The 27,229-nt window shown below is 43.3% G+C and overlaps 1 protein-coding gene across 2 annotated transcripts in view; it reads right to left on the reverse strand.

The window, feature by feature from the left end:
* plekhg2 (pleckstrin homology domain containing, family G (with RhoGef domain) member 2) overlaps positions 1–27,161 on the reverse strand; it is a 372,433-nt gene extending 345,272 nt beyond the window's left edge. For both annotated transcript variants that reach the window (XM_034168230.1, XM_034168229.1), the window contains exon 1: positions 26,607–27,161. The gene's annotated coding sequence lies outside the window, so the exon portion shown is untranslated. The remainder of the gene's footprint in view (positions 1–26,606) is intronic.
* Positions 27,162–27,229: the final 68 nt, after the last annotated feature.

A 27,229-nucleotide genomic window follows, 5' to 3' on the forward strand; every position in this document is an offset into this window, starting at 1 on the left:
TTTTTTTATTTTCTAATAACAAGTTTATTCAATGAGGAGAAACAAATGCTAAATTATTGTTGTGTCGTAACTTAATTTTTGTTCAGCCTTTGTGACCCGTCTTCATGAAGTTAGATGCAAAAATGTTGAAATTGGCCCTATCCTGCAATGATAAAGAATCCTTAAAAAATTACTGGATCCGGATTGTGTTCCGGATCATTACCAAAATTTAATGACTTCTAATTTAGGCCAAAATACACCCCTGGTAAAAATTTCACTGGAATCCGTTGAGGATTTTTTGAGTAATCCTGCTAACATCTAACCAACCAACAAACAAACAGACAAGACCGAAAACATAACCTCCTTGCCGGAGGTAAAAATAATTTTAAGCTTTGAGAATTTCATGCTCTTTAAAATGTGTTGTGTTGTGTACAGGTCCCTATACAATTTGGCCCCACCTCCTCTGAGGAACTATATTAAAAGGAAAAGTAACAATGAAATTAACACCAAATCCTCCACAAGGGGTGATTGCGAGATAAAATTTAGAAAAACTGCCTTTGCTCAAAATGTACTCTCTATTAGAGGCAGTAGCACATGGAATACTCCGCCAACAACAATCAGGTCCAGCCCCACATTTGGTTTATTCAAGACACAGCTTAAAACATGGATGAAAGATAACCAAAACTGTAATCATTACTAGTTAAAGACATGCAGAAACAGTATACTTTCATATACATGCACATAACAATACATAGGTAAGCTTATGCACACCAGCACTTTAAAGAGATACTGCAGCTGTATCTAGCATTTTACCATCGTGACAAAGCACTTTAATTCAGCATCTTATAATAAAATTGACTGTACCTGTACACACCTACAACTGAATTCTACCTCAGTACTTTCCTGCACATACGCCTGCACTTTATACTGTGACAACAGCATCTTAACCCCCATCTTGACCGGAACAGATAATTCCTCTTTTACATGGCTCTGGGTTACATTAAAATATGATACTGTATTATATTGTAATTATTGTAAATTATCAATGTGTTTTTATGTTTGTTAAATGCTCTATGTTTTATATTTTATGTTTGGGGACGACAGATGGAAACTAGCATTGTGCTAAATCCAGCGTATTTACGATAAATTGTGTGCCATATGTTTGTGTGCCATATAATTGTGTGCCATACATATATATATATATATATATATATATATATATATATATATATATATATATATACACACACACACACACAGTGTTGTATAAAGTACCGGAAAATCACACTTAAGAAAAGTACAGATACCCATTAAAAAGAATGACTTTGGTAGAAGTTCAAGTCACTGATTGAAATGCTACTCAAGTAAAAGTCTTAAAGTATGTAGTATTTGTAATGTAGTAACTAGTAACTAGTAATGTACAACTAAATGTACTCAAGTATTGAAAGTAAAAGTACAAGTAAATGTTAATCAAAAACGGACTGATTTTTTTTTATATTCCAAAGTTTATCTAGGCTTGTAAATGACTGGTAGTATTAGTCAAAATACTGAAATTTGTGCACATCACACAAAAACACTTCAGAAACAAGGTTTCAAAACCTAAATGAGAGTAGGCTACTCACTAGGTGTTCACAGGAAACAGTTATTTATTTCTATATGTATTTATTTATTTTCATTGTTACATGGTTTTATCCTTTCTGTTGTGTTTTGTTTCATTAGGTTCTTTTTGTCTCTTTCTCTAAAATTGTATTGTAGCATTACTAGTCTATTATTATTGACTATTACTGTCTATTATGTAGACTGTTATTGTTGTTATTATTATTAATACTTGTATATGAATAAAAATAAAATTTAAAAAAATTACAATTTGACTCTTTTACGACAATGAATGCTGAGCCATTAATTATACAGAAAACAAATCAACACAAACGTGCTGATGCGAACAGCTTAATGCTAACGTTAGCATCAGTCCCGTTTTTAAGTTATAAAATACATCAACTGTTTCAGAAGACTATAACAGGTTGGTTTAACATAAAAATATTAAATATTACTCACAGACGTGCTCGTCAGGGTTTTAGCCGGGGAAAAATTGGGATAAAGCAAAATAAAACAATGACTCCACAAATCGTAGATCAAAGCACTGCTTCGATCTGCAAATCACTGCTTCGATTGATTCAAGGTTCAAAGCAAAGCCGCACTGCAGAAAAGTTGATTACAGACCTGCTGCAAGTCTGTAATCAATGTAGAGGAATTATCATTTTCCTGACAAACACCCCCAAGTGCGCAACTGCAAAAAAAACTACCGGACATGACTCATGACAAATCGGCCTGACTTCGTTGCAGTCACTAGTAATCAGTGGTGTCTCTGGGTGAAAACACGACTTTTTTCGTGTATGTGTGTTTTTTTTGTGTGTGTGTGTGTGTGTAACGAGTAACGGCATGGCGCATAGAAAATGTATCGGAGTAGAAGTATGCAATTAAGGTCGGAACCGTAGTGAAGTAAAAGTGAAAGTAAGCTGAATTAAAAAAAACTCAAGTAAAGTACAAAGTCTCCCAAAATGTACTTAAGTACAGTAGTGAAGTATTTTTGCTTCATTACTATACAACACTGTATATATATATATATATATATATATATATATATATATATATATATATATATATATATATATATATATATATATATATATATATATATACTGCCTTTACAACTGTACATTCATTAAGATGCACTGTCCCTGTCAAATAAACCAATAATGAATGAATGAATGAATGAATGAAATCAATAAAATAAACAGAGCAATATGAATCAAGAGGCATAAGCAGTCATAAACAGATGTGTTTTGAATTGTGATTTGAAAAGGGGAAATGACATGAAAAAACATTGTGAATTTTGAGGGAAATAAATTAATTTACTCAATTTTGGAATAAGGCTGTAACAACAAAATGTGGAAAAAGTGAAGTGCTGTGAATACTTTCTGGATGCACCGTAAATATGAAGAGGAAATATTTGTTTTCTTTTAATTGTAATTATGAGCTGCCGTTGTTCAGATTTTGTTTAGAAATGAACATTTATGAACAGGCACATATGCCTGGTTTGATTTGACTTCATGGAGGGGTGTAGGTGTTGATAAGCTTTGCTTCTACCTACGGCTTTAGGTACCATGTACATTGTTTTTTTTTCTTACTGTTTTTTTTTTTTTCTTTGACTACTTTGTTCATGAGTTTTGTTGTTGTATATGAGTGAAATTTTGTTGCATAGGTGTCAAGAAAATTCAATTCAAATCAATTCAATTCAAGGTTTTTGTGGTTTTGACACTGCTTTGTTTTGATTGTGTGACCAAAAGAAGGAGGTGCAAAGATTTTGCACCCATTTTTCAAAGGACATTCAGTGAATTCTGGAAGGCATCAAGTAAATTAGAAAATTTACTGGCCCCCCGGGCTGAAAAAACCCATGAGCATGTTGCATCACATTACAGAGTACAAGCTGCAACTGTAATTTTTATATTCCAGACTTTAACAGTCCTTTAACAACAGCTTTAAGTTTTATGAATGTGTCACAGTAACTAGCTCATTAGTCAAGATGTTTGTGAGACGACTGCAGTCACTTTACCTCTGTGCATCCGTGCGTGCACGCGCAATAATAACATTTTTGTTAACTATGAAACTAATAGAACTGGAAGGATGATGTCAGCTGCATATAAATCAGCAAACACAAAGCCATCTGCTCATATATATGTGGTGTCACGATAACACCAGATGACATGACATTTTCCACATTAACTCTAAAACAAAGAGCAAGAAAGATGAACTCAAGTGCATATGGATCAGCAAACAGATTGCCAAGTGCCAATTTGTACATCATGATGATGTCGCTACATGCCGTCATGTGCCAGTATGCGATCCAAAAAAACACATTTATCTCAGTAACCCTGAAACTAAAAGAGCCAGAATGATGATTTAGACTCCATATACATAAAAAAATAGAATGTCATATTATAATGCACGGCGGCACGATGGCGTAGTGATCAGCACTGTTGTCTCACAACAAGAAGGTCCTCTGATTGCTTCCCGCTTGGTCCTTTCTGAGTGAAGTTTGCATATTTGGGTGGGTTCTCCCCAGGTGAGTTGGTGACTCGAAACTGACCACAGGTGTGAAAATGTTTGTATATCTACGTGTGGTCCTGCTATAGACTGGCATCCTATCCAGGCAGAGCTGCCAACCATCCCTCATTGAGCAGTATTTACCCCCATGTCCTGTGTCCCACATGAGTGTATGTGGAACGCCCCTTAGTCCCGCAGTTGTGTGGGTCCGGGCACACCCCCAGACCCCCCTAGCTACGCTTTGCGCCATTGGCACTCGCAGCCATGTGTGGGTGTCCCGCATTGGTACATTCAAGTGTTGGTAGGTATGTCCAGGGTGTAAACTGCCTCTCAGCCTATGACTGCTGGGATAGGCTCTAGTTCCACCATGACCCTTCATTACAATAAACGGGTTTAGAAAATGAATGACGTAGAGATGAACAGTAGAGACCTATTTTCCAATCTGAAAATATGCTCAAAACCTGAAAAACTGAAAATCTGACTTTTTGTTTGTTTGTTTCATGATCACTCATGGCCAACCTTTGCAGGCCACCAGGAAGCCATAGCCCACACTTTGGCAATCACTGTATGTATGTGTGATGTCCAGTGTTGCCACAGTTACTTTAAAAAAGTAATCCAATTACTGATTACTCCTTGAAAAAGTAACTTAGTTACTTTACTGATTACTCAATTGTAAAAGTAACTAAGTTAGATTACTAGTTACTTTTTAGTTACTTTCCCCAGCTGCCGACAACAACCCTCTGCCACCTCAGCATGACAATGATACTTGTTTTGCCAAAACTCACTTTACAGTCACCCTTCAATGAAAATAAATACTTGTTTTATAAAAAGTAAAATAAAGACCTCTTTCTTGACCTCATATTTAACTGCTGACAGCACTGTAACAGTAAAACTTGTAATTTCTAACCTACATTGTTTATAAATGTAACTATTAAATTCTTTCTAACATTTTTATAACATTTAAATTCTCTCTAAACATTTTACTTGTCGAAATTATTATTATTATTATTATTATAAGTAGTATTAGTAGTTGTAGTAAAAAAAAAAGGCTTCAAAACTGGACCTTTAATCTAGGGGTGTTGGGGGGAGCACATCCCTGCCCCCCACTCCCATTCCATCTGGATTCGCCCCTGCTTTGGCGTCTGAGCACAAAGAATGGATAACATTTATTTATGCAGAAAACATGACCAGATTTACAGGTAAGAAAGTTTTATTGAGTTTTCACATCATGTGGTCCCCAGAAAGAGAGTTCAGGTGCATGTGAGTGGAAAATAGTGTTAGTTGTTGATGCGTCGCGGAGGATCAGCTGTTTTTAATGAGCAGATACGGAGCAGCTCAGCTCAGAATTCTAAATAAAGGAGAAAAAAAAGCATAAAAATGTAATTTTAAAGCTTAGTGCAGGTGTGCTGTTGTCACCGCGCTTTAAGAGGTGACGACGAGTCGTAGCTGCTGCAGAAAATTGCGGATGAAAAGCTCACAGCTCGCTTAAAGTGGGCAGTTCAGTCGAACCCCGACCCCCTGCCCACGGACCAAGTTTAATGCTGCTATCGACCCACAATGCAAAAATAATAGTAACGCACAGTGACATGGAGAAGTAACTTAAATTTAATTTAACTTTATTACTGATTTGGAAAGATTAATGCGTTAGATTACTCGTTACTAAAAAAAGTGGTCAGATTAGAGTAACGCATTACTAAGTAACGCATAATCGGCATCACTGGTGATGTCACCATGTTATCACCATATGATGCTATGGTTCTGTAAACCAGTAAGTCATGTCTGTACATGATATGCACATGCTTGTTCATAAACAAGCATGGACTAACTTTCCTTAGTTCTTTTGATTGTATTTTGTTGTAATCAACTCAGATACTGTATAACTTCTTCCACTGCTACTACTGCATGCATGGAGACATGGCTAAGGACGAGGCGACGCAATCTCTGAATGGTTGTTTAGTTTGAGTAATCCTGCTAACAAACTAATAAACAAAGGTACAGATACTTGCAAAAAAAAAACATGTACTACAATAACCTTGGTGAGCACATACAGTATGAAAGACACACATACAGGTGCACAGAAACACTTGCAGTAAGTATTCTGCCCCTCAAGGACAGTAATAAAAAGAGAAAAAGATTACACACAGCAGCACGTTAAAAATGAGGCTCACTTTCATTCTCTGGGCGTTGACAGAACCTGCCTTGAAATTCCACTGTGTCTATATGTCTGCATTTATGTACATGATGAACTGATCCCTTTATTGTTTTGCACATGTATGCTGTTTTCCATGTTGCTGGGAGGCTCAAAGCACCGCGGTATATACATGTGTCGCCTGTGCCTCAGCGGCACACACATTACTATACACCACATAAAAGCCTCTGTCTAACCTCAGACTGTGATAAATTGTTGGACTAATTATTATAAATGACACACTGGTTGCCAAGCAAATGATGGGTCCACATCCCATAATTATCCTGTAATATCTCTTCGATATCAAAACTGCATCCAAATATTTCAGATAGTTGAGGTACGTTTGAAATCAGTGGCTCCTTATGTTCAGTGGGCACATAAGCGCCTTGGGGCAGCTGTTTGTTGTGATTTGGCGCTATATAAATAAAATTGATTTGATTTGATATTGTGGTGTTTTGGGATTACCTTTCATCGCTATGCTGATGATATTCAGTTATTCATGCTGATAACTGCTGGTAATCTCATCCACATAAAATCCTTCGAAGATTACCTTGCATCAGTAAGAAGCTGGATGTCCAGCAACTTCCTACTTTTAAACTCTGATATGACTGAAATGATGGTTCTTGGTCCAGTGAGAAATCGGCCTCAATTTGACCAGCTAACGCTTAGCCTAGGTTCGTGTGTCATACATCACACTGACAAAGTGAGGAACCTTGGGGTAATTTTTGATCCTACATTGTCCTTTGACCTCAACATTACAGATATTACGAGGACTGGTTTCTTCCACCTGTGAAATATAGCGAAGATTCATCCCATCCTGTCTATGGCTGATGCTGAGACCCTGATTCATGTGTTTATCTCTTCTAGATTGGACTACTGCAATGTTCGATTTTCTGGTTTATCGCAGACCAGCATTAGGGGTCTCCAATTGGTGCACCAGCAACACTTCCTCTATATTCGTTTTGTGAATTGTTTTGTCATTTTTGTCTGTAGCATGGCCAATGCTACAGGCCGATGCTACAGAGGGTCACCCCTTTTAGTCTGGTCTGCTTGAGGTTTCTTCCTCAGAGGGAGTTTTTCCATTCCACTGTCGCCTGTGTGCTTGCTATAGGGGTTGGCAAGGTTAAACCTTACTTGTGTGAAGCGCCTTGAGGCAGTTTTGTTGTGATTTAGTTGCTATATAAATGAACATAAATTGAAACTGAAATTGAAACTGCAATTTGTTGAAAAAGTCAAGCCAAGTGCTGACAAATGAAGCCTATGTGGAAGTGCCAAAACATTCAATTTTTGAATAACCAGGGAGTCATTCCCCATAAAAACCTATGTCACAATGGCCAACTGTTTTTTAATATATATATATTTATATGTGTGTGTGTGTGTGTGTGTGTGTGTGTGTGTGTGTGTGTGTGTGTGTGTGTGTGTGTGTGTGTGTGTGTGTGTGTGTGTGTGTGTGTGTGTGTGTGTGTGTGTGTGTGTGTGTATACAGTAGTGTTCAGAATAATAGTAGTACTATGTGACTAAAAAGATTAATCCAGGTTTTGAGTATATTCCTTATTGTTACATGGGAAACAAGGTACCAGTAGATTCAGTAGATTCTCACAAATCCAACAAGACCAAGCATTCATGATATGCACACTCTTAAGGCTATGAAATTGGGCTATTAGTAAAAAAAAAAAAAGTAGAAAAGGGGGTGTTCACAATAATAGTAGGATCTGCTGTTGATGCTACAAACTCAAAACTATTATGTTCAAACTGCTTTTTTAGCAATCCTGTGAATCACTAAACTAGTATTTAGTTGTATAACCACAGTTTTTCATGATTTCTTCACATCTGCGAGGCATTAATTTTGTTGGTTTGGAAACAAGATTTTGCTCATTTACTAGTGTGCTTGGGGTCATTGTCTTGTTGAAACACCCTTTTCAAGGGCATGTACTCTTCAGCATAAGGCAACATGACCTCTTCAAGTATTCTGACATATCCAAACTGATCCATGATACCTGGTATGTGATATATAGGCCCAACACCATAGTAGGAGAAACATGCCCATATCATGATGCTTGCACCACCATGCTTCACTGTCTTCACTGTGAACTGTGGCTTGAATTCAGAGTTTGGGGGTTGTCTCACAAACTGTCTGCGGCCCTTGGACCCAAAAAGAACAATTTTACTCTCATCAGTCCACAAAATATTCCTCCATTTCTCTTTAGGCCAGTTGATGTGTTCTTTGGCAAATTGTAACCTCTTCTGCACATGTCTTTTATTTAACAGAGGGACTTTGTGGGGGATTCATGCAAATAAATTACCTTCACACAGGCGTCTTCTGTCACAGCACATACAGGTAACTCCAGACTGTCTTTGATCATCCTGGAGCTGATCAATGGGTGAGCCTTTGCCATTCTGGTTATTCTTCTATCCATTTTGATGGTTGTTTTCCATTTTCTTCCACGCGTCTGTTTTTTTTTTTTTTTTTTGTCCATTTTAAAGCATTGGAGATCATTGTAGATGAACAGCCTATAATTTTTTGCACCTGCGTATAAGTTTTCCCCTCTCCAATCAACTTTTTAATCAAACTACGCTGTTCTTCTGAACAATGTCTTGAACGTCCCATTTTCCTCAGGCTTTCAAAGAGAAAAGCATGTTCAACAGGTGCTGGCTTCATCCTTAAATAGGAGACACCTGATTCACACCTGTTTGTTCCACAAAATTGACAAACTCACTGACTGAATGCCACACCACTATTATTGTGAACACCCCCTTTTCTACTTTTTTTTTTTTTTTACTAACAGCCCAATTTCATAGCCTTAAGAGTGTGCATATCATGAATGCTTGGTCTTGTTGGATTTGTGAGATTCTACTGAACCTACTGGTACCTTGTTTCCCATGTAACAATAAGAAATATACTCAAAACCTGGATTAATCTTTTTAGTCACATAGCACTACTATTATTTTGAACACTATGCATGTGTATGTACGTATGTATACACCCACCTGCTTTCCTCAGAAAGGACAAAAAGGTGGGTTAGCAGAAGCCACTAGGTGCTGTGGACCCGACTGAGCACACGAGCTACACGAGCTGTCATTCAAGTCACTTGCTCATGGCAAGTCGACAGCTCGTGACAGGTAGTTTGTCCAGTGGTTAATTGTACTAAGAGACCATCTAAGACATCTGTGGCCTAGTATTGTCATTGTGTGACTTTTAGTATTATTTAATTTGTATGTTAGCCTCATTAGCACAAATTAGCACATTTTGATAGCTTGGTGACATTACCTACAGTGGCACTGCACAGTTACGGATGCAATATGCCAGTCATAGCTTTTAATACTCTCACCAAAGCCACCTATTTTAGGAACCACCGCTCAATCTGCAAAGAAATATGCGTTAACCAATCGTCTAAATTCAGGTGACCTAGCTTGTTAACCTAAGCTAGCATGGTAATTTTGAGATGGATGGGTGACATTAAACTTCATTCATCCTGCCCAGGTCACTTTGGTGTTGCCCACTTGCCGCCTCTTTCCCTATTTATGGCTGGGCTGGGAGTTAGGCACATTCAGGAACAAATAAAGACACACCATTTGAGCTTCAAACCAGCTCTTCAGAAAACCTATGTGCCATCATGGAGGGTTTACCCAGTATATCATCTGTACTGAAAAGCCTTTAAATTGGTCAAATGTGTTCTGTTACTATAACAGTGATGTGATTAGTGGAGTTTCACTACTATAAAATGCAGTTAAGTGGTGACTGTGAAACAGGCCGGCAAGTTCACTGACTTCTTACACTTTCATCTTGCTTTTAATTTCACTTCAAACGTGTGGAGGAAGCAACCATCTCATTGTTGCAGTTTTAAATTGCTTGACCAGTCAAAGGGCTTAATGTCATCGTGACCTCATAAAATATAAAACATTCACAAGTAGTCATCCTTGAGCCCGGTCGTTTTCAAAGTTACAAACCAAAACAGAGGCTTCACAGTTCACCCTGTCATCAGCGGCTTGCAAAACCTAGACTTGCTAAAACTGACATTCTTAAAAAAAATAATAATAATAATACTGAAACCACAACCTTTCAATCACATATCCTGTAATTCCACCGCGAGTAGGCCAACACGGTATCCGCCGCTCCACAGAGTCACATGTGCAGTCATATCCAACATATCTTCTGATTCTCCAAAGAGCTTCTGCATTGATGAAAGTACCGAGCAGAGATGCTGGAACCTTTATTGACTTTAATTCATTTCTTTGCTTGTGCTGTTTGTGCAGTGCACTTTTCAAAGACTAACAAAGATACCACAAAATAGGACGTCAAGTGCTTTGAAAAACATTTTAAAATACTTCATTTCGTGCAACAGCTGGAAACAATACTAATTATTTTATCATTAAGTGTTTAAATAAATTTGAACAAGAAAGCCATAGCACAGGGTTCAATGCTGCCAGGATACTCTTTTAAATTGGACTATTTTCTACAAAACCATTAGGCTGTTACCCCACAGATCCTCAGGTACTGTGTAAGTGTTTCAATTCCCATCATATAATTTTGATTTGATTTTATATTTGATGAGGTGTTTCGATGTTGCATATCCAACAAATTTTCCATTTGTCATCAGCATGAACAAAAATTTGAGTTTATTTTTCCCTGTGATTAGTAGGTCATGTATGGGATTAAGGGAGTCACTCAGTGAGTAAGTACAGCCGAAAATTTCTGTAACTCCAAATCAATGACTGCAAATTTGGCTCAATTAATGGATACTTTGATTGCAGCATTTCAAAGTCTGAGCGAGGAGTCGGACAGTCTGGGCTTGCAATTGTTCTGGATCAAGACTAAGAGCCAGGCTTTCAGTGACTGTATGTGGTGAAAGTGATGAACTTGTAGAGAGATTCCCAATCTCTGCAGTGATATTCATCTCTCTGTGTCCTGGGCCTTTGAGATCAAGAGACACCTGGCAACAGCTTATGGAGTCATGAGGTCACCAGACAGAGGTGTTTCCAAATGCCAGTATCTTTGCAGGAAAATGAAGGTCCAGATGTTCAGGCTCCTGGTGCTTCCTGTCTTACTGTATGGTTGAGAAATTTGGATGTTAACGCAAAAGTTAAGGGCCCCTTCACACGTACTACGAAAAAGTACAAATCAGGGCGAATCACAGCGGAACAGCTTGTATGAGCGAACCACGAAAACATCGAGCCGACGGGCGGGCTTGAACGATCCTACTGCAATGATTTCGTGCAATGCAAGCAGTTGGAACATGTGTAACTACATCGTGCAGCTGCTGTGAAAAAAATACATGCCACCCATGGGATTCGAACCTGCAATTTACAAAAACTCTGATTGCCAGCCAAAAACTTTACCACTGAGCTACCATTGCAGGCCTGTAAAAGGTGCGGAAAAATTCCTGAAATCAACAAGGAGATAGACGAATTTAAAAAAATAAAACCACACACCATAAAAAACACCACATTTTATTGAATCCCTCTTATCAAGCGGACAACACAAGTATGATGCAACTGTTCCTCTGTAGATGACCCATGGTCACAGACATACAGTCATGAAATGACATGAATGAGAAGCAGGGCGCTCTTATTATGTCAAAACCTACTGGTCCAGTGTATCCAGCCGGCCCCGCGGGCATATCTGCACTGACACACGTGTCTTGTGGACGGCACACCACAGGACAGACACCACCTCATGTGGAACAGAGCTCACGTGGTTGACATGACATTCAGAGTGCCCGCTGCATGTTATGATCTGACGTCCCTTTTCACCTGTTGCAGCCTGTCAATGTGTGTGCCATGCGCCCGCTTGCTGCAGCTGGTTGCAACAGCGATATATATTTTTATGTATGTCCATGTGAGGACAGCAAGCAGACACATGCATGTCACAGTGGACAGCTGTAAGTTCATGTCCGTCCAAACACGGTACATGTTCCCCAACCATGATTTCCAGAACCAGAGATTTCAACAGCAGCTGCTCTCTGTGGCCACACCCCCTGTCCATCCAGCGCACACACCAACGTGTCACTGTGTTTCTGTGTTATTCCGAGTCTCTGGTCAGCACCTCGCTGTGCTGTGTGTGCTCAGACCTGACTGTCTGGCCTCCATGTGATCATGTCTGTGCAGCATACATATAAGCATTTTATGCAAGTGTGCCCTCCGGCACTCCACATGTGTTGGTGGGAGCCGGGGGGTAGCACAAACCACACGTACGCCACGTGTTTCGGGAAGGGCGTGACACATGCGCACACGTGTGATACACGTGTGTTGCTTTTTGCAAAACCACACTTGTGGGGGCCCTTAGACATATTTCACATCGAGCTCGAAAGTGATTGTCTGCTGACTGTTTTCGTGCTAACAGCGCAAATGGCCACACATTTTTTAAGTGTCAAGCGAGCAGTGTTAGATGTTCATGTGTGTCACCTGGACTTTGGCCGACACCTGCCGCAAGAAGGATCACATGGGTTCTCACAGGGCACACTCTGTCTTTCAGCCACTGGTGTGCACAAATAGTTGTAGCGACACGTGTACGAGGCGATGGAGGCAACTCCGATTTTTCACAATTGGCATGCAATTCCTCCTTCGTGGCTAGTCAACTTAAATTGTGTTATGTGTGAAGGGACCCTAAAGTTGCACCAATTTTGGCAATAAAGTGATGGAAATTATTGGTTCAGCTAATAGGATTAACAAGAGCAATCAGAGATTTCTGACGTCAGTCAATCCGGACCTGGATCACCTCCAAAATTTAATGGAGTCTTCCATGCCCTAATATCTATCTATGGTGCAAATCTGGTGAAAATCCATGAAGTAATTTTGGCGTAATCCTTCAAAGCCTATATAAAGTGAATCTTGATCCAGAATCCAGATCCGGATTCAATTCTCCAAAATTCAGGGAGTGTCTTCCACACCATAATATTTATCTGTGGTACAAATTTGGTGAGGATCCGTGAAGTAGTTCTGACGTAATTCTTCAAAGCATATATAAAGTGAAAATTGATCCACAATCCAGATCCGGATCCAGATCCAGTTCACCTCCATAACTCAATGGAGTCTTCCATGGCTTAATATGTATCTGTGATGAACATTTTGTCAAAATCCATGAAGTAGTTTTGACGTAATCCTTCAAAGCATATATAAAGAGAAATCTTAATCCAGAATCCAGATTCGTATCCAGATAACCTCCAAAATTTAATGGAGTCTTTCATGGCCTAATATCTATCCGTGGTGAAAATGTGGTGAGAATTCGTGAAGTAGTTTTGACGTAATCCTTCAAACCCTATATACAGTGAATCTTGAACCAGAACCTGGATCCAGATCTAGATCACCTCCAAAATTCAGTGGCGTCTTCCATGCCCTAATATCTATCTGTGGTGCAAATTTTGTGAGAATCCATGAAGTAGTTTTGATGTAATCCTTCAAAGCGTATATAAAGGGAAATCTTGATCCAGAATCCGGATTCAGATCTGGATCACCTCCAAAATTTAATGGAGTCTTTCATGGCTTAATATGTATCCGTGGTGAAAAGTTGGTGAGAATCCATGAAGTAGTTTTGATGTAATCCTTCAAAGATTATATAAAGTGAAACTTGATCCAGAACCCGGATCCAGATTACCTCCCAAATTTAATGGGTTCTTCTATGGCATAATATCTGTATGTTGTGAAAATTTCGTCAAAATCCGTGCAGTAGTTTTGACATAATCCTGCTAACAGACAGACAGACAGAGACACAAATAAATAAACGCAGATGATTTTCTTACGTCCTTGGCGGATGCAATAAATGGAATAGTTTTGTCTGTGTTGAAAGTTTGGTCTCCAAGTAAAAGTCAAACAAGGTTGATGTCCATTGGATTTCATGACATGTGACATATGTTAACCTGTAATATGATAACTAAGCATGACAGATGGTGCAAACTATTCCTTTTTAAAACCCTATCAACTTGACCAATAATTTGTGTCACTTTTTACCAAAATTGGAACAACTTTATCTTTTGACCCTTGTACAAACTGAAACTGACCTTTGTCATCATTTTTTTTTTTTTTTTTTGCTGTTTTTACCCTATAACTCCACAACATTTAGTCAAGGATGGTCTAAACTATACCTTTTTGGAATCACTATAATCAGACAAATAATATGAAATACCTTTCAATATGACTGGAACATTTTTAAATTTTTACCCCTGTGCGATTCTTCATTGACTCCTGTAGGTCATGAGAGGTCAGCTACAGGATACCACCACATCTGACAATAAGTATTAGTTAATTTTGAATATGTGTGCCAAATTTGGTGCTTTATTCACAAAATGAACATTGTTATGGAAATGTTAGCTAAGCTGCACCACTAGTATTGCTGGATTTGTGTCAAACAAGCAGCTACTTAGGGAGACAAAAAGATGAGGACTATCATGTGCACTTACAACATTTTGGTCATGTGGTATATTTGCCTGGACATGATCTACACATCTTAGTGTTGAGGACCTCTGAAGGAGGCCAAGGAGATGCCTCGGTTTCACCTGGCTGCAGCAAATACATGGATACTTCTGAGAGGTGACTGTGGATCAGTTGTTTGCTCGGGTGCACAGTAAATTTTGCTGAGTAAAATTTATTCTGCTGGGATAACATTTGGTCCCAGTCTAAACAGAGTAAAATAAAACATTCTATTGTAGAGAGAAATCAGCTCTACCATTGTCACTGATCATACAGCCCCGCCCCCCTAAAAATTGGCCCACCCTGCCTCCACTGCGCATGCATCATTTTAGAACTCAGCAGCTCCTGTGGACGCACTGTCTTCACCAAAAGCAATCAAAAGGATCAAATACCGGGGGGCACACTTGCATAAAATGCTTATATGTATGTACAGATCTGACCAATAGGGGCGGGACAGCGAGGTCTGATCACACACAGCATGGGGAGATGCCTGCACACCATGTCTGTATGGTTTTGCTCATTCAACTTAATGTTGAACAAAATGAACCTTTAATGCACTGAAGGAACTCTGACACTTTCTAAAATAGCTCAATGTTTTTTCTTGATCAGTTAGTTGCTGGATTCTGGCCAGCTGCAGGTAAATGTATATTCAGATATGTGCAAAAAAGAAGGAAGTCCATTTATAAATCTGCAAATGTTTTGGGGAATTCAATTCCCCAAAAACTGCCCCTCCCTGAGCCTGGTTCTGCTGGAGGTTTCTTCCTGTTAAAAGGGAGTTTTTCCTTCCCACTGTCGCCAAGTGCTTGCTCACAGGGGGTCGTTTTGACCGTTGGGGTTCTTCCATAATTACTGTATGGCTTTGCCTTGCAATATAAAGCGCCTTGGGGCAACTGTTTGTTGTGATTTGGCGCTATATAAATAAAATTGATTCGATTTGAATTCTATTTCTTTCATTTACAGTGGCTTGCAAAAGTATTCAGCCCCTTGGTATTTCACACATTTTAATTTGTTTATGGCATTTCAAATACAAAAAGTAAATCAAGCTTCTCAATATAAAATTTTCTAAAATTATCTTCCTTACACTCAAACTGAAAGTAAATCTCTACAAAGTGATATAAATTAATTAAAAATATAAAAGCCAAGATGATGGTTTGCACAAGTAATCAGCCCCTTTGGTATAATACCTGTAAATAATCAGTTTAATTGCCAGTTTTCTTCAGACAAGTCAGGGGATGGATACATGAACATTTCCAAGTCACTGAATATGTCTTGGACTTTATTTACATCAGTTATTAAGAAATACAAACAGTATGGCACTCTATGGTACATCGGTGTGGAGTAGACAGTTCTCAAAAACTGAGTGACTGTGTTGTGAAAGTGTTGGAACACGGACCCACAACAGGGGGCGCAATGAACGGACAATGGAGAAAGTAAATAACAAGTTTTACTGTTGTGAAAATGCACAACCAATACAACAATTGACAATTTGGGTTTACACCGAATTCCACTGGTGTCGTGTGGGCAGGCTCGAAGGTAGGAGACGTCCGTCCAAGTCGAGCCGGAACCACCCAGATTTCCCCTGCCACCGAACCCTGGAAATACTGGAACCGCCAAGTCCCGAATTCCCAGGTGGCCACTGCCTCCGCTCGTCGGATCCGGTACTGCTGGCAAGAGAACAAACACACAGGTGTGGATGCGGCTGCACCCAGTACACAGAGAGGGAAGAAGCTGACTCCACCTCACGTCAATACTGCAGAAAGGTGAGTACTTCTCCAAGCAATTTAGCTCACAATAATCAGCTGTCCTGCAAAGGTTTAACAAATCTTTTAGCCAGTTAATCAGAATATTAATGCAGAGAACGTTACCTTTAACGTAAGGCGATATCTCGGCACTGAGGTGGAGACGCCGTCCTCCTGATATACCTCTGTGCTGAGTGGAACAGCTGAGTCTGGTGATGGGTGACAGCTGTCACCCAGGCTACTCCCATTAGGCGGCAGCGCCCTCTGGTGCCTGGAGCCCGCACTCCAGGCAGGGCGCCCTCTGGTGGTGGTGGGCCAGCAGTACCTCCTCTTCAGCGGCCCACACAACAGGACCCCCCCCTCAACGGGCGCCTCCTGGCGCACGACCGGGCTTGTCCGGATGGCGACGGTAGAAGTCGGCCAGGAGGGCCGGGTCCAGGATGAAGCCCTTCTTCACCCAGGAGCGCTCCTCGGGTCCGTACCCCTCCCAGTCCACCAGATACTGAAAACCCCGGCCCATCCGACGGACATCAAGGAGCCGGCGGACTGTCCAAGCCGGTGCTCCGTCGATGATCCGGGCAGGAGGCGGCGCCGGACCCGGGGTGCAGAGGGGTGAGGTGTGAAGAGGCTTGATCCGGGAAACATGAAAAACTGGATGGATCCGCAGTGAGGCCGGAAGCTGGAGCCTCACTGCGGCGGGGTTGATGACCTTGAGGATCTTATAAGGTCCGATGTACCGTTCTTGTAGTTTTGGTGAGTCAACCTGTAGAGGAATGTCCTTGGTGGACAACCAGACCTCCTGCCCAGGACGATACTTGGAGGCCGGGGCTCGCCGCCGGTCTGCATGTTTCTTCGCCCTCGTCCGGGCCTGCAACAAGGCAGAGCGGGCGGCCCGCCACACCCGACGGCACTTCCGTAGGTGGGCCTGGACCGAGGGCACACCGACCTCTCCCTCAACCACCGGAAACAAGGGGGGCTGATACCCCAAGCACACCTCAAACGGGGAGAGGCCGGTGGCTGATGACACTTGGCTGTTGTGGGCGTACTCGATCCAGGCCAGGTGGGTACTCCAGGCCGTCGGGTGCACGGCTGTCACACAGCGAAGTGTCTGCTCCAGCTCCTGATTCGCCCGCTCTGCCTGCCCGTTGGTCTGGGGGTGGTACCCAGACGAGAGGCTGACCGTGGCCCCCAGTTCCCGGCAGAAGCTCCTCCAGACATGTGAGGTGAACTGGGGACCGCGATCGGAGACGATGTCTGATGGTATGCCATGCAGACGGACGACGTGGTGGACCAGGAGGTCCGCTGTCTCCTGGGCCGTTGGGAGCTTTGGGAGGGCCACGAAGTGGGCCGCCTTGGAGAAACGGTCCACTATCGTGAAGACGACAATGTTTCCCTGGGACGGCGGGAGACCCGTGACGAAGTCCAGACCGATGTGGGACCAGGGGCGATGAGGCACGGGCAGTGGCTGTAGCTGCCCTGAGGTCTTTCTGTGATCGGCCTTGCCCCTGGCGCAGGTGGTACAGGCCTGGACGTAGTCCCGGACGTCGGCCTCCAGGGATGCCCACCAGAAGCGTTGCCGGACGACTGTCACGGTCCTTCGCACCCCTGGGTGACAGGAGAGCTTAGAACCGTGACAGAAGTCCAGGACTGCAGCCCTAGCCTCTGGTGAGACGTATAGTTTGTCCTTTGGTCCGTTTCCGGGGTCCGGGACACGGGTCAGGGCCTCCCGGACGGTCTTCTCCACGTCCCAGGTGAGGGCGGCCACGATAGCGGACTCCGGGATGATGGGATCCGGGGGATCCGACGGTTCCGTTTTGACTTCGTCTTCGTGCACCCGGGACAATGCATCCGACCTCTGATTCTTGGTCCCGGGACGGTAGGTAATCCGGAAGTCAAAACGGCCAAAGAACAGTGACCAGCGGGCTTGCCTGGGGTTCAGTCGCTTGGCGGTCCTGATGTACTCCAGGTTCCGATGGTCAGTGAAAACCGTGAATGGCACGGCTGTTCCCTCCAACAGATGTCTCCACTCTTCGAGGGCCTCTTTCACAGCAAGGAGTTCCCGATTGCCGACGTCATAGTTCCGTTCAGCGGGGGTCAACCTGCGAGAAAAATAGGCACACGGGTGAAGGACCTTATCGGTCTTCCCGCTCTGGGAGAGCACCGCTCCTATCCCTGAGTCCGAGGCATCCACTTCAACCACTAACTGGCGGCTAGGATCGGGCTGCACCAGAACTGGTGCAGACGAGAAGCGTCGTTTCAACTCCTTGAACGCGGCTTCGCACCGATCCGACCAGGTGAAGGGAACTTTTGGTGAGGTCAGGGCTGTCAGGGGGCTAACTACCTGACTATAGCCCTTAATGAACCTCCTATAGAAATTAGCAAAACCGAGGAACTGTTGCAGCTTCCTACGGCTTGTGGGTTGTGGCCAATCTCTCACCGCCGCAACCTTGGCCGGATCAGGGGCGACGGAGTTAGAGGAGATGATAAACCCCAAGAAGGACAAAGAAGTGCGGTGGAATTCACACTTCTCGCCCTTCACAAACAGACGGTTCTCCAACAACCGCTGCAGAACCTGACGGACATGCCGGACATGAGTCTCAGGATCCGGGGAAAAGATGAGTATATCATCCAGATACACAAAGACGAACCGGTGCAGGAAGTCCCGCAGGACATCGTTTACCAACGCTTGGAAGGTCGCGGGAGCATTAGTGAGACCGAACGGCATGACCAGGTACTCAAAATGGCCCAACGGGGTGTTAAATGCCGTCTTCCATTCGTCTCCCTTCCGGATCCGAACCAAATGATACGCATTCCTAAGATCAAGTTTGGTGAAGATATTGGCTCCATGCAAGGGGGTGAACACCGAATCCAACAGGGGCAACGGGTATCGATTGCGAACCGTGATTTCGTTCAACCCCCTATAATCAATGCATGGACGAAGCCCGCCATCCTTTTTACCCACAACAAAGAAACCAGCACCCATCGGAGAGGTGGAATTCCGGATCAACCCGGCAGCTAATGAGTCCCGGATGTAGGTCTCCATTGATTCACGCTCCGGCCGTGAGAGGTTGTACAGCCTACTGGACGGAAACTCACTGCCTGGAACCAAATCAATGGCACAATCATACGGGCGGTGGGGAGGAAGCGTGAGAGCCAGATCCTTGCTGAACACGTCAGCGAGGTCATGGTACTCCGCCGGCACCGCCTTCAGATTGGGCGGGACTCGGACCTCCTCCTTAGCTTGGGAGCCGGGAGGAACCGAGGAACCTAGACACTCCCGATGGCAGGTTTCGCTCCACTGAACCACTACCCCGGACGGCCAATCGATCCGGGGATTGTGCTTTAGCATCCATGGAAACCCCAAAACCACACGGGAGGTGGCCTGAGTCACAAAGAACTCGATCACCTCCCGGTGGTTACCTGACACCACCAGAGTTACTGGAGGTGTCTTATGTGTGATTGGTGGGAGTAGGGAGCCATCTAGCGCCCGAACCTGCACAGGCGAGGTAAGAGCCACCAGAGGGAGCCCTATCTCCCTGGCCCATCTACTGTCAAGCAGATTCCCCTCAGAGCCCGTGTCCACCAGTGCTGGGGCCTTCAGGGTCGAATCCTCAAACAGGATCGTGACTGGGAGTTGTGTAGCAATGTGGGTGTGTCCCACGTGAATATTTTGGCCCACCCCTGGCCCAGTCTCTAGGGGCGGGCATTGGAGTTTAACCGCTCGGGGCAGTCGTTTGCGAGATGCTCACTCGAGCCACAAACATAACAGGCTCCGTGGGCCCGCCTCCTTTGTGCTCCAGGTGCCCTAAATGTTGCCCTGCTTGTGTCCATAGCTTCGTCAGCAGGGGGAGCCATAGGCGCACGGAGCGCAGGAACAGAGGAGCGTGGGGAGGGCGGAGCTCGATCGGACCCGGAAGGGAGAGGGACAACGCGTGCCTGGCCACGCCCTTCGCCTCGTTCCCGACGGCGTTCTTCTAACCGGTTGTCGAGTCGTATAACTAGATCGATGAGCCCATCTAAATCCCGTGGTTCGTCCTTAGCCATCAGGTGCTCTTTTAGGACCAGTGACAGTCCGTTTACAAAGGCAGCGCGGAGGGCAGTGCTATTCCAGCCGGATCTCGCCGCCGCGATGCGGAAGGCGACTGCATAGGCAGCTGCGCTCCGACGCCCCTGTCTTATTGACAGTAGTGCGGTTGAAGCGGACTCTCCTCTATTGGGATGATCGAACACCGTTCTGAGCTCCCGTACAAACCCATCGTATGTGTGAAGGAGCCGTGAGTTCTGCTCCCAGAGCGCTGTAGCCCAAGCGCGTGCCTCCCCGCGAAGCAGATTTATCACATAAGCTACTTTGCTAGCATCAGTCGCGTACATCACGGGACGCTGTGCGAAGACGAGCGAACACTGCATCAGAAAGTCCGCGCACATCTCCACACAGCCTCCGTACGGCTCTGGAGGGCTTATGTATGCTTCTGGGGACGGAGGAAGGGACCGTTGAACGACCAGTGGAACGTCACTTTCGCGTGCAGGGTCCTCGGGAGGGAGAGCCGCAGCGGCGCCCGAAGGGCGCGCCTCCACTTGTGCGGCGAGAGCCTCCACCCTGCGGTTCAGGAGAACGTGCTGCTCGGTCATTAAGTCGATCCGAGAGGTGAAAGCGGTGAGAATCCGCTGCAACTCACCGATTACCCCTCCCGAAGCCTCCGCCGCGCCTTGGTCTTCCATTGGCCATTCAACAGCCGGTTGACGCCCCTCGGGGTCCATGACGCTGGCCGAGATATCCTGTTGTGAAAGTGTTGGAACACGGACCCACAACAGGGGGCGCAATGAACGGACAATGGAGAAAGTAAATAACAAGTTTTACTGTTGTGAAAATGCACAACCAATACAACAATTGACAATTTGGGTTTACACCGAATTCCACTGGTGTCGTGTGGGCAGGCTCGAAGGTAGGAGACGTCCGTCCAAGTCGAGCCGGAACCACCCAGATTTCCCCTGCCACCGAACCCTGGAAATACTGGAACCGCCAAGTCCCGAATTCCCAGGTGGCCACTGCCTCCGCTCGTCGGATCCGGTACTGCTGGCAAGAGAACAAACACACAGGTGTGGATGCGGCTGCACCCAGTACACAGAGAGGGAAGAAGCTGACTCCACCTCACGTCAATACTGCAGAAAGGTGAGTACTTCTCCAAGCAATTTAGCTCACAATAATCAGCTGTCCTGCAAAGGTTTAACAAATCTTTTAGCCAGTTAATCAGAATATTAATGCAGAGAACGTTACCTTTAACGTAAGGCGATATCTCGGCACTGAGGTGGAGACGCCGTCCTCCTGATATACCTCTGTGCTGAGTGGAACAGCTGAGTCTGTCACCCAGGCTACTCCCATTAGGCGGCAGCGCCCTCTGGTGCCTGGAGCCCGCACTCCAGGCAGGGCGCCCTCTGGTGGTGGTGGGCCAGCAGTACCTCCTCTTCAGCGGCCCACACAACAGACTATGCAAGAAGGAGAAGAGTGAGGAAAGCCACCAAGACCCCCATACAACCCAGAAGAGGTTTTAGGCTTCTGTGGCTGTGATTGGAGAAATTGTGCATAGTGTATGTTTTGCATTTTGTATCCCCAGTTATACAGCTTCATGATGAAGTGGAGCAGAGGAGGATTGTATTAAAAAGAAGACCTGAAAGTTCAGCTACAAATTGCCAGAAGGTACATCTGAGATGCAAGCCTAGATTTAATGTTTTTGTGAATACCACTTCATCATGAAGCTGTATAACTGGGGATACAAAATGCAAAATATGCACTGTGCACAATTTCTCCAATCACAGCCACAGGAGCCTTTAACTTCTTCTGGGTTGTCTGGGTGTCTTGGTGGCTTTCTTCACTCTTCCTCTTGTTGCACAGTCAGTTTTTGAGAACTGTCTACTCCACACCGATGTACCATAGAGTGCCATACTGTTTGTATTTCTTAATAACTGATGTAAATAAAGTTCAAGACATATTCAGTGACTTGGAAATGTTCATGTACCCATCCCCTGATTTGTCTGAAGAAAACTGGCAATTAAACTGATTATTTACAGGTATTATATCAAAGGGGCTGATTACTTGTGCAACCCATCATCTTGGATTTTATATTTTTAATTAATTTATATCAAGTTGTGAAGATGTACATTCAGTTTGAGTCTAAGGAAGATAATTTTAGAAATTTTTATATTGAGAAGCCTGATTTACTTTTTGTATATGAAATGCCATAAACAAATTAAAATGTGTGAAATACCAAGGGGCTGAACACTTTTGCAAGCCACTGTGTATAGTGCCAAATCACAAGAAAGTTGCCTCAAGGCGCTTCACACAAGTAAGATCTAACCTTACCAACCCCTAGAGCAAGCACACAGGCAACAGTGGTAAGGAAAAACTCCCTCTGATGATTTGAGGAAGACACCTCAAGCAGACCAGACTCAAAGCGGTGACCCACTGCTTGGGGCATGCTACCAACACACTTAACAATACAAATATAGAGGAAATTTTGGAAGTCCATGCCGGTGTACAGGATGGGAGGCTGGCTGGGGAGGACAATTGTGTGTGTGTGTGTGTGTGTGTGTGTGTGTGTGTGTGTGTGTGTGTGTGTGTGTGTGTGTGTGTGTGTGTGTGTGTGTGTGTGTGTGTGTGTGTGTGTATTTCATGACCATTACAGAAGAAGACACCCCACTCCCACTTCTGGAAGAAATCAACACGTGTAAAGAAGCACAGAAAAAAATTAATACTATGACTGCTAAGTTGCCTCGTCAAAATTGGACACCAAATAATTTTTCAACTTAGGTCAGTTTATGTCAACAGTGGAAAAGCGATTCAACCGAGAATGAAATGTCTTCAAAGAGCAGTGTGAAACCCTGTTCACACCTCCTACAGGCTGTAATTACAGCCCCATCAATTTATCAATTGACCCATAATATTGGCAGACATGAGCCTTTTATGAACATATCAGCATCTGCTTTATTTTTGCCAATATGAAAACTTGCATTTTACCAAATAAACAATGCAGAAAAACAGCAGGGGTGGTGGCCAAGTGGTTAATGCGCTTGGCTTCAGTGCAGAAGGTTACGGGTTCAAATCCCACCCCTGCCACATTTCTCCATGTCATGTGGAGTTGAGTCAGGAAGAGCAACCGGCATAAAACCTGTGCCAATTCAACATACAGATCCACCTTGGATTTGCTGTGGCGACCCCGAGTGCAAACAAGGGAGCAGCCGAAGGGACTTACAAACAATGCAGAAAAACACTTTGTTGGAAATGTGGTCATTACATCAGTTGTCAAGCAGATGGTGCAAACAGAGCATTATTTTAACCCTCTGGAGTCCAAGGCATAATTGGGTGTGTCTGACTATTTTTGGTTTTACCTTCAAAATTTACCTTAAAAAAAACTGTTTACTTTGCATTGTTTAGTGTCATTTTGTTCAGTACAACATCATCTGTGTGACTTTAGTTTTGTTTTCATTCTGACGTATTTTATTAACACATTGAACCTACATTCACACAGAAACATAAAATCTGATGAATAATAAAATGGTTTTTTTTACTGTGAAAACCACAAACATGTTTAAAAATCATTAGAATGCAAATATAAATTGTAAATTTCAAAAACAATATGTTCAACTATAGCAAACAACAAAGTTATAGCCAACTATTTACATTCAAATGCAGGAAATGCTTCAAGCTATTTGCATGCAATAAGACCTCCAGATAAAACTGGAGTTGTGTCAGGAAGGGCATCCGGCATAAAACTTGTGCCAAATACCAATGCGGATCTGGCGGCCCGCTGTGGCAACCCGGACCCAAAAACGGGAGCAGCTGAAATGACAACACACACACATTTACATGTAATAAGATGCCACACAAATCATATTTGTGCCACTCAGAAAAACAATTCCTGTCCAAAACAAGACTTCTCGGACTTGTGTTGGACATGTAATATTGGACATTGGAATGACCTGATACTTTGTCATTCTTGCTTCTGTCCACAACTTCCACACCCAAATATGTGGGTTTATGGTCAATTCTGGTTTGGTTTAGAATGTGTGATTAACACCAAATAATAAAGGGAATGTTATGTTTTCTTTCCCCTTGTAATTGCTCCGGGCAAAGAAGAGAAAAGAGGGAGAGAAGTCCTGATCGCGCACATGCTGGACAAGCGCAGCACGGAGAACTGCTACACACATTACATAATAAATAATAAAAAAAACTGGAATATAGGTTGAAGTCTGTACTCTCAACAAACATTCAAACTGAAACTGAAAGTGTGGGGAATTTGATGGGAAGTCCACTTAATTTGGTCATGTGACTTTGACGTGTATCTGCATCGAATGACTCCAGACGGTTAAACATGGCTGGGACACCCAGCACCCCTTGGTCACATTAGCAATAAGAGACAGAGGCTAAGCGACCAGCTGTCATTCATTTTCAATCAGAGTGGGTGTGTTACAGCAACACATGACAAATGGTAACTATGTTGCCGCCTAGGCGGGACCAAAATAGGCAAAAAGGCTACTTTATGCAAATGTTGACTGATGCGACATGACAACTGCCAATTCAAGTGTCGGCAGCATGATGGCAGTGTGACGTACATTGGTTGGTTCTTGGTTATATTTATAGTTATTTAAAGTAAGTACTTTATATTATAAAACATCAATTATATTTTGTTTTTGTTTTTTTTCAATGTAATAGTTTTTTTTATTATCAGTATCATCTCCCTCCACCACCCCCAAAAAAAATCCATATCTGTTGGGCTCTACTAATAATTACACAACACATAACACATTGATGAATTTGCTGTTTGGTAGGGGCCCTATCATGACCTTTGACTCAGTATGAGGCACTGTCTCAAAGCTCTGTGACACACAGTCAAAAATACAGAAAGCATATCCATTTGGGGCATGTTCAAATCCTTGTTCCTACATTATGGGGCACATAAACTCAGTGCAAAGGTGGGCACAATGTGGAAATAGGTTGGGTTTATCCAGTTCATTAATTACATTCATTTTGTTCATGAAATCAACCAATCAGAGTGTCACTTTAAGGCATAAGGTGCATAATGCTGTGGTATTGAATGAACACACATGAAAGGCTGTAACATAACAATATGTGCAACAAATGAAGTGCTGTGGATACTTTCTGGATGTACCATATAAATTAAGTATTAAATACTCTGGTTACATTAGACTTCAGTCATTATCCTCCTCAAAGTGGCAGCATTGTCAAATTCTAGAACAAGGTTATATTTTTTGGCATATCGCCCAGCCCTAGTTATGCTGTTACTCCACAAGATGTCATTCCACTACAATGGCCCACGATCCAAGAGCACAAATATGAGAAGAAATGGCTTGCCTCTGAACACACTGGTTTATAAAGTGCAGACCTGGCAACTGGCTTGCTTATAAATACAGACCTGGCAACCTGCCTAAAAATGAAATAAAGGATATTGAGCATTACTAAGACAATTAAGATTAAGCTATTAAGACCACAAATACTCCAAAGTTACCATGGCCTCATTCATTCATCCACACAATCCATTGATTAGAATTTTCCTAGGCTTGAAAAAAGCCAAGGCTGTGTTGCTGTACCACTGGTATTCTTGTACCGCTGCCCCCCAGTGGTAACTCATAACTGTAGGCCAGGAGGAGAGTAACACATCCTCCTCTGAACACAGGTTGAGGATGCTGACGTGAAGTCAAAACCAGCGTTAACGCGTTCCGTTCCAGGCTAATAAAATCACACCATGCATTCCATGCTAATGTATTACATTTCAACACTTCCAGTGTAGAAAAGGAGGTGGCGGTTGAGGAAAAGTTCTCATTATGGTCACTAGGAATGGGACAGTCTCTGTGGACTTTTCAGTCTGATCTTGATGTTTTAACAGCCAGTGATGCTTGAACTACTTAACTTTATTTGGATTACAGCTTGGACTTTGATCAGGTTTGGAGATAAGATTATAAAAAGAATGCTTGAAAAGTCCTTGGAGGTTCTGACGAGCGCCTCCCATGAATATCACCAGTAAACAGTTGTTAAAATGTCTCACTCTCAAACTGTTGACAGACACACAGTTTGACAGTGACACACACAAGCAGACACAAGCCCACTCAAAAATCCAAGAATGGGCAGAAGAAAAAAAAAAAATCAGACTGTAACAGAATCAGACAAAACATGTCTTTACCTTGGTGCTGGTGAGGACAGGAGACATGTACGTCCAGAAGCCTTTGAGAGTTCACAACCCCGGATGGTGTTCCCCAATGATGTCCCACTGATGTCCCTACCGATGTCTTGCTGATGACCCCACTTCTGTCCCCAGGTGATGTCTCCTAGTGTACTGGTGATGTCCACACTTTTGTCCTCACCAATGATATCCCAGGCTAATGTTCCCACTGATGTCCCAGGTTAATACCCCACTAATGTCCCTGCCGATGTCCCCAGCTGTTGTCTCCGTCTGTCCTCTGTCTTCTTCGCTCTCGGTCGTTCGCCGGTTCTCCAGTTTTCCGCTCCGGACGCATCGGAGAGGATTAAAAACTGTCCCTACGGTTGGACAAAAGCCAACAGTCCGTCACTGACGCGTGCGCTGCGACGCGCACAACGTGTCCACAAAAGCAGCTCATGAGCCACCGGACTGCTGGTTTTACGCACCAAAAGAACGAAACGCATCCAACAGCTGCAACATAAGATCCAGCATGTTGATTGACTCAGGAAAAATATTTACCGATTGTTTGACAAAAAGGAGAGTGAGTTTAAAGCATGTTTGGTGCTGAGCTCCGGACGACAGAGTCAGAGAGAGAGAGAGAGTCA

Source organism: Thalassophryne amazonica, chromosome 4 (assembly GCF_902500255.1).
Source record: "Thalassophryne amazonica chromosome 4, fThaAma1.1, whole genome shotgun sequence".
In the NCBI taxonomy this organism is placed as follows: Eukaryota; Metazoa; Chordata; class Actinopteri; order Batrachoidiformes; family Batrachoididae; genus Thalassophryne; species Thalassophryne amazonica.